This window comes from Syngnathoides biaculeatus, chromosome 7, assembly GCF_019802595.1.
Source record: "Syngnathoides biaculeatus isolate LvHL_M chromosome 7, ASM1980259v1, whole genome shotgun sequence".
NCBI lineage: Eukaryota > Metazoa > Chordata > Actinopteri > Syngnathiformes > Syngnathidae > Syngnathoides > Syngnathoides biaculeatus.
This window is the reverse complement of record NC_084646.1, coordinates 25,609,762-25,622,453: the sequence shown is the minus strand read 5'-3', so window position 1 is coordinate 25,622,453 and position 12,692 is coordinate 25,609,762.

Here is a 12,692-nt window from a genome sequence, read left to right as displayed (position 1 = left end):
GACATAAACATGACAATCGTCACTGTTGGCCACACACAGCTTTGTATTCTACACTGAACAAATTATTGTTACATACAAACTGGAACTTGGCAAAGAAGACAATAATGTGCATGCATTCACATTGTTACATGTAAAGTAATGAGAGTATTCCTGAAGACAAATGTAACAAAGGAGCTCAGCCAAGTCTAAAAGAGCATTACAAGATAAGTAATCATAATTTCCACCATAAATTAAGGTACGACGAATGGAAAATATCTGAACAGATATGAGGTTTTCTCGACAGTCATTCTGTGGCCCTTGCAGTTGACTGAGGTGAATATGAATGTAGTGAACATGTAAACCTTGGCAAAAATCAATCAATACCAATGTAATAAAAACAACAACATGAGCGGGACCAAACCATATGCAGTCAAGTCGTTTGTTGCCTTTCTTATCCTTACATTTCAAGAATAATGGGTCAACAACAAATAACAAAATGTCTCAATGTTAATATGAATACTTCCTGCTCGTTAATGAACAGTTTGGATGATGATATTTGCAGTTGGACAATAACAAGTCATTTTAAAATTGTTTTACTACTCGATTGCTTTTTTCATACTGAAGAGTTGCATATTAAAATAATTTGTGTTTGGATTTCTGAGAAAAAAGACATCATAATTTCTGTTACTGTAAATACACTCCAATACAAATAAACTTGACTATTTGATATCCCAATGTTTTTTTGAATGGTATATACGCTTCCCATTTAAATTTTCTTTTCACTAAAAGAGATGAAAGGTCATGTATGAGGCAGGTGAGATGAATTGAGGCACTGGAAACACTTTTAGGAGACTAAAGACAATAAGATACAATTGTGTACATTTATTGGGAAAACACTCTGCAAAATGACCTAAACAATGGCCAGCAGTAGCCTGTTCTGGTAAATTTCCATTGCAGACAATAATTCTGAGGTTTCATTTATTTATTTTTTCAATCTTTACTAGCAAATTTTTGGGGCCATTGGGTTGGGCGGATCCACTCATTGAGTTTTAACCACCATATATATATTATTTACTTTTCACTTTATGAACATAAGTTGTCTTCTGCTTAGATTTGTCAATTTTCAGTGTTTGCTGAGGTTTTCATGTTCCCTTATTGGTGGTGATGGTGTTATTGCCTGTTAATAAATTTCATGAAGACGGGTTTCCATGAGGAACAGTGAAGATGAAAACTGCTTTCTCACATCTAACTTCTGTCCACTTATCTTTTACATCATTCATTTCAAACATTATACAGCAGGAACCAGGATGGAAAACATAACAATAATATGTATGAAAAACATTCATCCTCAACTTGATTTACAGTAGGTTGAGGATTTATGATTTGTGCTGCACATGGATGGCAGCAGGTTTTAAAACTTGATAGACAGTCATGTTTTTGTCGGGTTGTCTGACTTTGGGTCAAAATATATCAAATCAATCCCATACTTAAGTCCCACATTGAGTCTTATAATGTTTTTATGGTAAAAGGACATTGTGACGAAATAGTAAAAACAATGCATAATTAATCCACTCAAACTGTATTTGGGATTCCCATTAAATAAACCAACTCACTAATGAGTTGAGAATTGTTTCAAGTGTCAAAGCTGTTGAATGTGTCAAAAGTGTTTACAACCGCTTAAAACTGAAATGAAGATTTAAACACCAGGCAGTGCCTTTCTATGAGATATGTTCCTCTCCTCTGCCGCTCTCCACTCCACATGCTCCCCAAAGGGACTTTGACTTTCCACACACACACACTCCCAAACATCCTCTCAGCCCATACACCCACTTCACCCTGGACTCCCCTGGCCCCTCTCCCTGTTTTCCCATGGCCGCCTAAGCTCTGCAAAAGCACCTCAACGCATAAACACTAACACACACACATGCAGACACACACTCACATACGCAAAAGTGGAACATTATTTCAGCAATTGACTGTGCTGTACTCCGCCATCTGTTGAGCACTCTCCCAGCTGTTGCCCACTCTCTCCTCGCTCAGCAAAATAACATCCCTAAGAGCTTGGTGACATGCACACAAGACAAAAATTGTATGAGGCATTGGTTAATTAGAGACAGAGTGTGTAGCTGCTCTGCAGGTAGAGTCAGCTGTCAACCTGATCCTAGACCTACAGTATGTGCCGACCTCTTTCAGTCACAATTAGGTCATACTCCATGACTAATGATCATTTTACAGAGTGGGGACAGGATAGCCAAGCATATGGTTCAATAAAGCCTTTAAAAAGTCAGGCTACTTGACCCTTACAAGATAAAATGTTATGCTCCACCAAGTGAGGAGTCTTATTTCTGTTCATCATCCACATTCTTAGTCCTTTTTTAGTTTAGCTAGACTGATTGACGTTGGGTTCACTGACGTCACACAAAATATTAGAATGAACATTTTCACATTTCCTGCATTTGCAAACTGTATCAGTGCAACAAAAGGTTGACCTGAAAGACATTCTCAAAACTTACATTCAGCTTCAATGTTGGATTTAGACGTTTCTGAGTGAGTACAGAGAAGAGTCCATCCAGGTAGGAATACATGTGATCCTTAGAATAGAGCCAGTTTTTTTTTTAAGTCAAAACAAAGGCTCTCATCTGACAAGAAAACACAAGGGGCGGTTTCAAGGATAAAGAATATTACTGGGCAACTTTAATGCTTCACATGGTTTACTTTCTTGGAGTGGGCATGAGATAAATTCCCACTCCAGAACCCAATAACAAACCCACTGTGACTTACCGGCAGTATGTTCAGCGTCCAGTCTGTAATGATCATTGCAATTTATAATAGGCCTTTAAACAGTGGTGTCCAACGTACAGCCCGAGAGCCATTCCGGAGCATTCAATTTTTTTGTGCCCCACTACATGTACTAAAAATAGCTTAGAACACAGTACAAATGGTGGGTAACTGGTTAGCAGATCTGCCTCACAGATCACAGACCCCAGCTCTTGCCTAAAGATAGCTGGGATACTGTCCAGCACGCTCCCAACCCTTGTAAGAATAACTGGTACAGAAAATGGATTGACGGATGGACGGTATAGCACAATTTTAATGTTGCCAGCCTCGATTTTCTTTGTCTCCTGCCTCCAAACAGACTGGAAGACAAGATCATTCACTCCACGGATGAACAGGGAGATTTTCGTCTTGTCAGACTCTTTGTTTGATTGGACAAGGAAGGCCTGGCTGTTAGCTAGCACACATGCACAGGCTCACACATGAGGAATTATGCAAGGTACAAAAAAAAAAAAAAAGAGGATGATTGGCATTTTGAGATGAAGCATTTTGTTTGACAGAGTAAATACAAACACAACACTTTGCCCACAGAAAGTGTAGGTCAGTAGGTCGCTTCAATACTTCAAACGTTTGACAATCACTACGAATCATCTGTGAGAAAAATAAATGGCAGTCCCACAACTTTACAACAACAAAAAAATAAAAAAAAAAGAAATCAAAGTACAACTTGTATATGAGATGAGCATTATCAAACAGATCTGGATTAAAGTATATTAATCCATCCATTTTCTGAACTACTTATCCTCACAAGAGTCGCGGTGGTGCTGGAGTTTATCCCAGCTATCCTCGGGCAGGAGGCGGGATACAACCTGACCTGGTTGGCAGCCATTCGAGAGTCCATAGAGACGGACGACAGCCACAGTCGCAATCACACTGACAGGCAATTTAGGATCTCCAATGAATGCATGTTTTTGGGATGTGGGCGGAAATTGGAGGGCCCCGAGTAAACCCACACAGGCATGGGGAGAACAGACTTAACATGTTCTCGGTGTAAAGAAATTATACTCCTTTGAATATCTGTATTTTTTGGTTAAAGATAACACAGATTGTTGTTATAATTTATATACTGCCAAGATATAATGGAAAATTTATGGAAGATTTTTCAGAACTGCTGTCAATTATTTGTAGTTGCTACAACTATTTTGTCATAACATGAGACTTTAAGATTCATGTTGACAACAACATGGAAATAAAATCCAAATAATTCTTTGCCATAGTAGACACATTTGAACTCTCTCAATAGATTGGGGTCCAACTCACACTCACATTTTAGACCTGGTCATCTCTTAGGATATTGAGATTTTATCAAGGATATGGCTATTTCTGACCATTTTTGTGTATTTTTAGAACTTTGGATTATTCCAAACGTTTAGACAACTTCAATATCTACTTAGAAAAGGTATATCAATTACACTTAGTGCCTTTCTCTTGCTCTCCCTCACACAAAAGTGTCTCAAGGGGCTTCACTGGCCAGAGTTGACAATGACTGGCAACAACCCTGAATCTAAACCCCCCTCAGTCAGGCAAGGAAAAACTCATTTCAGAAAAAAAGGAACCTTGTAAAAGGGACTACAGATGGGGGTGACTCCCCTTTTAAGATTACCAGTGTCATGTGCCCATTAACAGCTCCGATAGGCTCCAGCACTCTCCGTGACCCTTCTGAGGATAAGCAGCTAAGAAAATAGATGGAGGTACTGCTTTTGGAGCAGTCCTCTCTCTCTCTTTCTCTCTCTCTCTCTCCATTCCTCCCCAGCAATAATTGCTCCGTCGCCTGTACACTTGTTCACAATCACCACTCATCACTGCCTGCCGGCCAGAATATTCTCGGTCCCACACGGTACTATGGTCTATGTATTGCTCCTCATCAGTATGATTGATTCCCTGACTCCTGTGATTACACTTACTCCCTGTTGTGTCTCCTCCTTCAGTGCCCTTCTGTGTTTATCTGCCACGACGCTCACTTGGCCCGCTTGCCAAGCTCACTCACCTGCTCACACCCAGCCTTTAGTTTGAGATCCCTGCTCCTACAGACCACCATCATGACTTGGAATTCCTGACATTGCGCTGATCCCACGTAACACGTCACCAACTACTTCCTCCGCCTCCATCTGCTTTTGGGTCCAGTTCAAAAACAGTTTGATACAAACCATGACCATACTCTGGCCTAATGAAGCCAGCTACACCAGAAGGACTCAGGGAAGAGCTCGCTCACCAAGGTGTCCGAATCGGTGTAAGGACAATATTACCACAGAAATCATGGTTTCAATTAGCAACCTAACACAGCAAATATCTCTTCTATCATCTCAAATGCACTTTGGTAACATCCACCGCCTCAAACATCCTGTGAGTTCCTCCCGATTCATCTGCTTCCAACCAATGTCTTCTTCCTTACAAAGAGCCTCATGTTCCCCCACCAGACCCCTTCCTTGGTGACCTAGGTTCCTATGGTCATTTTTTTTAATTGAACTGCTCATTAATTTTCGATCTGCAGCCACTGAGTTATCCATGCAAGAAATATAAAATAGCTTTCATCATCAATCTGCTGCTAGGTGGGCAACCCCTTTGCGGCATAGTTCCTCTTTTAGCATTATTTTACACTTTTTTTTTTTTTTCAGAACTTAAAAAAGTCTTTGACCACTCCATTATGGGCAGGGAAGTCATGCAAGCCCCTCCTAGCCCTCACTCAGGCCTCTAGTTCCCTGGCTTCATACTCATCAATTGTAGGATTTTAATGGGTGAGTGTGGGTGGGGTAAAGCTTCTTTGGATGAATTATCAGCCAGGGATGATCTGAAGGAATATAGTTCCATATCTATTACATTAGATAATAGGTTGTGGGAAAGAACAACAGATAGAGAGGTCCGTATGTATGTTCTGCAGGCCCAGATAACTGACCCCACCTTTTCACCACCGATGGGCCCGGAGGAGCCCTCCTCATTTGCTAGGACTCACTTGGAGCCTCTGGAGTATCAGCGACATGTCAGTTGATGTCTCTTTATTATGGGCAGCCAGGTTACTTCATCACTACATGTCCACTGAAACCTAAAGTCTGGGCTCTCCACAAATTGAGAAGCGAGATTGTGAGTCAAACAAAATCCTCTACTAGCTCTCCCTCCCACATGACCATTCCTGCTTGGAATACCCAAGGACCCACTCTCACTGACACCGGTGCACACAAGAGGTTTATTAATGAGGGCTCAGCATGGCAGGTCCAGTAATCCCTCGAAACCCTCCAGTCACTCAAAAGGTTTACTGTCACGTATGGTGAGGAGCTGGACCCAACAGCAGTCAGAGGCAGATAAATGCTGAAGAACAGTTTCATTAAGGTAGGTAATGTATGTAATCCTATATGTTTTAGCAGACAGGGGGCAATGAGAGTTGCCAGCCAGTGGAGAGGACAGGCAGTTGGCTTGGTGGCAGAAGTGAAGTGGAACCGTAATGCACTTCTGTATGGAAACAATGTGTGTGAAGAAAAGCAACAGGGTTTTTCCAAACCAGAAACCCTGAATGACCACCCACTCATCCTTGAGGGCCCGCAAGACTGCCTTCAGGTCAGGTGACAGAGCCCTTTAGAGCGCGGCTCAAGCTGAACTGAAAACAAAAGGCATTAAAACCACAAAGAAAGAGCATAGAAGGAGGATAGAGTCCCATCTTGCCAGCAACAGACCCCGGGAGGTGTAGCAGAGTCTACGGAGCCTCACAAACTTTAGAGTCTGTGATATGACACCAGGAAACACAAGCGAGTCTTTAGCAGCAGTGCTCAAGAGCTACTTTGCTCATTTTAAATCACTCCTGCTCCAGACAACACAGAAGCACCCTCTAGGTCTCAAAATGGTAAAGGAGGCCAGTACATAATCAGATCGGATTGCCAAAGTCTTCGCCTTCGGCCACTATGTGGCTCACACTGCATCTGACCCCTATGGCCTCTCCCAGAGCTGGTGAGCCCATAGGAGAACCTACTTTACCCTTTCGGTCTGTGCCCGGCTGAACTCCATGGATGCATGCCTGGCCACGAGGCGCTCGCCTTCAACCTTCACCTTCAGGCCTGGCTCCAGAGTGGGCCCCATGAACCGTGGCCAGGCAAGGGAAGCCTGGATCCATTATTTTTACTCAATAGGCGTTTTTGGAACTGTGCTTTGTCTGGTCCCTCACCTAGGACCGGTTTGCCATGGGTGATCCTACAAAGGGTGTGAAGCTTCCAGATAAATTAACCCCTAATATCACTGGGACACACAAAGCCCTCCACCACGACAAGGTGACAACTCAAGGAGGGCGTCATTTTACGACAATCATCAATAGAGCCCTGTAGTTCCTCTTTCAAAGCATGGGTAAGATCCCCCCAGCAATTACGGCATCCTGTACTTAAGCCTGCCTGGAGTATTTTAGCTCTCACATGGTACTGTAGTCTACATATTGCTCCTCAACAGTATGATTGATCTGTTGAATCCTGTTCTTACACTAACTGGTTGTTCCTCCTACCTTCAGTGCCCTCCTGTGTTTCCTGCCATGACGCTAACTTCAGCCACTTGCCAAGTTCACTCACCTGCTCAGACCCAGTCCTCCGCATACTCCCTGCTCCTACAGACCACCATCATACATTGGAATTTCTACCATTGCGGTAATCCCAAATAATCCATTACTAACGACATCCTCTGCCTCTTTCTCCTTTTGGGTCCAATCCAAAAAAACGTTTAGTACAAACCATGACATTAAGTACATTTAAAAGTGTGTACTTTTGTACACAATTTTGTAAAAGTGTGTACTTTTGTATTTTTACTCAGGAGAGTGGATTCAGTATTTACTATAACACTTACTTGTTTTTGCACATGTAAAGATACTTTTATCTAAGTTCTGAATACCAGTGCTTTCACATCTGTGGTGTTTAATCATTTAATGTTGAAGGATTTCAAAGTATGTCTGCATGCATTTTTCTCTTTTTTTGTGCCTTAAATCTTCACTAAACCTTTAAAGTTAAATACAGTGTATGTCAACACATTACACATTTCCAGTGGAAAGGTGTGATGCCATAATAGTTTACGGTGTTAGTATGCTTCAAGCTACTCGGACGCTGTTTTATGGAAAAATAACCTAATTTGTTCTATGTGTGACAATGCAGGGTTCTGTAATAAGCAAATGTGATGGTTTGTTGATATTCCTTTTCATGGTTGAAATGTCATCAAACATTTTTTACTTTCTAAACACGGTTGACATGCTTCTTGGGCAAACGATGTGGTTTGCCCCCTGGTATGTTATTATTATTATTATTATCAAACTTGATTTATATGCACCACAGAGTGACAAATAAAGCTTTCTATTCTTTTTTATTTATGTTCATTCAGCAGTTGTTTTTTTTTAAACTTCTCTATAAATACTGTTGAGTATCTTTAGTCTAAACCTTTACGGTGAAACTGGGAATAGCTCATTAAATCTGATCAACTCAACTTTATTTATTCATTTATCACAAAAGAATCGCAAAGGGCTTCACAGGCCCAGAGTTGTCGATGACTGACAATCTAAACCCCCTCAGTCAGGCAAGGAAAACTCAAAGTGTCATTTCAGAAAAGGTGGAACTTTGTGAAGGGACTATTGTCATAATCAGAACACGAGGACGGACCCAAATGCACGACTCAGTGGACAAGAAGGCAGTTGAAAGAGAGTCTTTATTCGTTCCGATGTCGAAAGCCGGGGAGTCAGTCAGAGCGAGCAGTAGAATCAGAAGCGACAGGCTAACGGGGTTGGTCAGGGAAGAGGCGGAGGTCGGTACACAGGAGTTCAGAGTCAGGAATGTGATAGTGCGGGAACGAAGCATGGATGGCGACGATCTGGCAAAGACAGACTGTCCACTGGGTCCTAAATATACCAGGGCTAATTATTGCAGATGAGGCGCAGGTGTGCGCCTTCCAATCAGCGCAGGTGTGCGGGGACCTGCACAGCCAGGGCTGGACCGGCAGGACCATGACAACTATAGATGGGTGTGGCTACCCCTTTCAGAATTAGGTGTGTCATGTACTGCCATGCTGTTCCAGAGCCGTCCTCTCTCTCTCTCCTCTCTCTCTCTCTCCTCTCTCTCTCTCTCTCTCTCTCTCTCTTCTCTCTCTCTCTCTCTCTCTCTCTCTCTCTCTCTCTCTCTCTCTCCTCTCTCTCTCTCTCTCTCTCTCTCTCTCTCCTCTCTCTCTCTCTCACTCACTGCTCTCTCACTCACTGCTCTCTCGCCTATCGTCAGTCAACCTCGTTATCTCTGATGTATACCAGCCAGCCTGTTTCCACACTGCCCACCTCTGAAGGTGACACAGGTATTCTCACTTTCATTGATTGGTTTTCCAAGTATGTCCTTTATGTGCCCCACCCCAAACTTACGTCTGCCCTGGAAACTGCTAACCTCGTCTCACACATCTTCAAACTCTATGGTATCCACATCGACACCGTTTCCATTCGAGGTTTCCTTTCAGGTTTGGAAGGAATGCTGCAATTCTCTTATCCTCGGGCTCTCACCCCTTGACCAATGGCCAGATGGTTTGGGCCAACCAGTCCCTGGAATCGGCACTCCACTGTATGGCCGCCAGCATCCTTGACTCATGGTTATCTTCCTCTCATGGAATGAATACACTCATAATCCCCTCATCAGCTCTGCTACCGGTATGTCCCCATACATGGCTTTCTATGGGTTCCAAACACCTCTATTCAGCCAACAGGAGCAGGCAGTGGCAGTCCCTTCCCTACATGATCACTTCCAGAGAGTCTATGCAGTTTGGAAGGACGTGCAGCCAGTGTTGAACCGGTACGCCGGTGTGACGGTCTGAGCGCTGCCCCGTGCTGAAAAGTCTCCTTGTGATTAATGTGCATGCGTCACTAACAGGGGGATACTGGGTAAGTAGCAGACGCTTACTGGGAAATCCCCTGGTCTCATAGTTTCCCTTATTCTACATAGAGGGAGCTAACATATGGTTTAACCTAACCATAACCCTAACCTAACCTTAAAATAAAAGTTGATTAAAAGAAATACACATATATGTACGTTCGCTGTGTTCATCTTTCTGAGATGTCCATAGTGAACATGACCACTCGGCGACAAGTTGTCAAATGGTACATGTTGAAGCATGAATGGGGATATTTCGAACTGGCCTGAAGTTTACAAAGTGTACACGCATGTCCATTAATCACAAGTAGACTTTTCAGCACCGGGAGCGCTCAGACCATCACACTGGGCTCAACAAGCAGCTCGCAGCCCATCATCGCTCCCAGACGCCCGAATACGTGGTCAATCAGTCTGGCTCTCTTCCCATGACCTCTTCCTTCAAAAGGAGCCCTGTAAACTCGTGCCAAATTTCTCATTTTCCTATCACCACAATCATTAACCCCACTTTCATCCAGTTGAAATTTATGCAATCCTTGAATGTTCATCCCACATTCCACGTCTCCCTGCATAAGCCCGTCTCCACCAGTGCCCTGATCCTGCAACCAAGCCAGCCCCCTGCTCTGTCTACTGCCTGCCACCTGTCCATGCCACCGCCTCTCAACACCTCCAGGACCACCTTCCTCACCTTTCTTAATTAAACAGATAATTGTACTACATCTGACTTTGTCTGCTCATGGGTCCAACCTCTCTAAATTTGTGACAAGACTGCAATAAATGTCGAGTGGGCAATATTTATCACATGGTCTGGTGCTGTACAATGTTATTTAAGACGGGACAAGATTCCACTTTAGGGTAATGAAGAACCACAGGTGGACAATTGTCAGTTTCTTTGATCGCTTTGCCATTAACTAGATCTCTTCCCTCCATTGCATCCTGAAAATCCAGAAATTATTGATGCAGTTTAAAAATGCCCATGTATGATATTATACACGCCATATATTTAATATATTGGCCAAAGAAGAAGAATTTACCCCAATTGGCTATACAAGAAGAAAAATGTACCTCAATTGGCTCGAGATGAAATTGACATTGAGAGCGAGTGACTGAGTGACTAAAATGATATGTGAGATATTCTGAAGGTGTTCAACCGTGACATTTAAGTGGTTTCAGTGAACTAAAGAAGGATGGATTAAAAACAATGACTTTTCTGTTATGTTCGTTATGTTGTGTTACAGTCACTGTTTAGTAACAAGGTATGTAAATAAACATTTACAAAGTCTTTCTGTGTGAATATCAAATTTTTACAACGTACCGGTGCTTATAGTATACAGTATATCCGCAGCGTATGGTCTGGTGAGGCTTGTGTACGGAAAAAAAAAAACACAGATTGGGCGCGACCTACTAACGGGTGTGCACGAGTTGAGGAGTTTGACACTGTCATTGCTGTCACTATGGACTCCCCTTCCGGAAATTAACACACCTTACCCCAAATGGTGATGCTTTTGTTGTGCTGGTTGACTTCCAAGTTGTTGTAATATCAAAACAATCTTCCTCACAAGAAATAATGTGAAGTGAACCATTTAGTGCAAGGCTCAAACTGTTGCCATGACAACAACTTCTTTCATCATATGGGCAATAAAAACTTCTAGCACTATGGTCATACCCTCCCTCCTTGCCATCTATTATGCTATTCGATGGTTACCTCTCTCTCTCTCTCTCTCTCTATCACTTTCTTTCCCTCTAACACATGGGCAGACGTGGAGCCAAAAAAAATTAAAAGAAAAAAAAAGAAAAGACAAAACACAGGTTTGGCATTACATAAGATTTGCTTATATCTCACCTACGTCGGGATGATGGTTTGAACTCAAAGTTTTCTTTCACTTTTGAGGCAGATTATTCTAGGCAAATTGTGATTAAATTACAACTTGTTTTACCTTTGGGGTGTACGCTAAACCATGTGGAATGCTGACAATATTGTTATCATTAACAGACAGTTTGGATTGTATGTAGTGCTTTGTCATATCGAAAGTGCTTATCATTTAATTGACAATCAATCGCAATCCTGTTGTACAATGCATACTCACTATGGTCTCTGTTCGAGAACAGCAGCCTATCGGACACAGACACTTTGGCTCAGTTTCATCACATTTATCTGCTATCCCATTGGATAAGTTATGAAGCCTGCTAGAAGGGAATATTATGTTACATAAGGCAATCGCTGTCCACCCATCTGCCCATTCCTCAGGCTAGAAAAAGAAAGCAGATTTTGATTGTTGGAAACCAATTATTTTTTGGGGGCTTAGTATATATGCTGAAAAGGTTTGACTAAAGTCATTTGACTTTGCAGTGTATTTAGTGAGAAGAATAGTAGATGTGCATGAATTTACAGTACTCTTTGATCAAATTAAGTGTGTGAATGTGAAAACGACAATCCAAAATAAACAAATAACATAGCACTAATTAACCATCACAAGCACACTACCCACACAGTTTTATAGCTTTAAATTTGTTGATTATTTCTTTGGTTCTCTGCATAATTAGTGGATGGGTTCATATGCATTAAATAAACAAATCTCTATTGTAATTCACCAATATAGTTTGATCTTCCTGTGGCCACGTCTTCAGTTCTTGTACACTAAATTCATCCATAACTCTACAGGGGTACCTTCATAAATTCGTGCCACAATTTACTTAAAGGAGAAATTCCGGTAGTTTGGATTAACAATGTATCCAATAGGTCATGTCATATGTACTGTATCTTGAAATGTAATGTTTATCCTCTCTCATTTAATGTTTTTTTGAGAAGATTTTTGTCGACAATTACGAATTTTCATAGGTGCTGCCATTTTGGCGAGTCACATGACCTACGTGCGCGGATGTGACGTATTAAGTGCGGCAACAAAGAAATCATTGCCGGTTTGTAACGTATTCATATGTGGTACCACCACAATCGGAAACAGTAAAATACTTTACTGTATCACGAACTTTTGCCATAATTCGGATAGAAATAATCAACTGAATGTT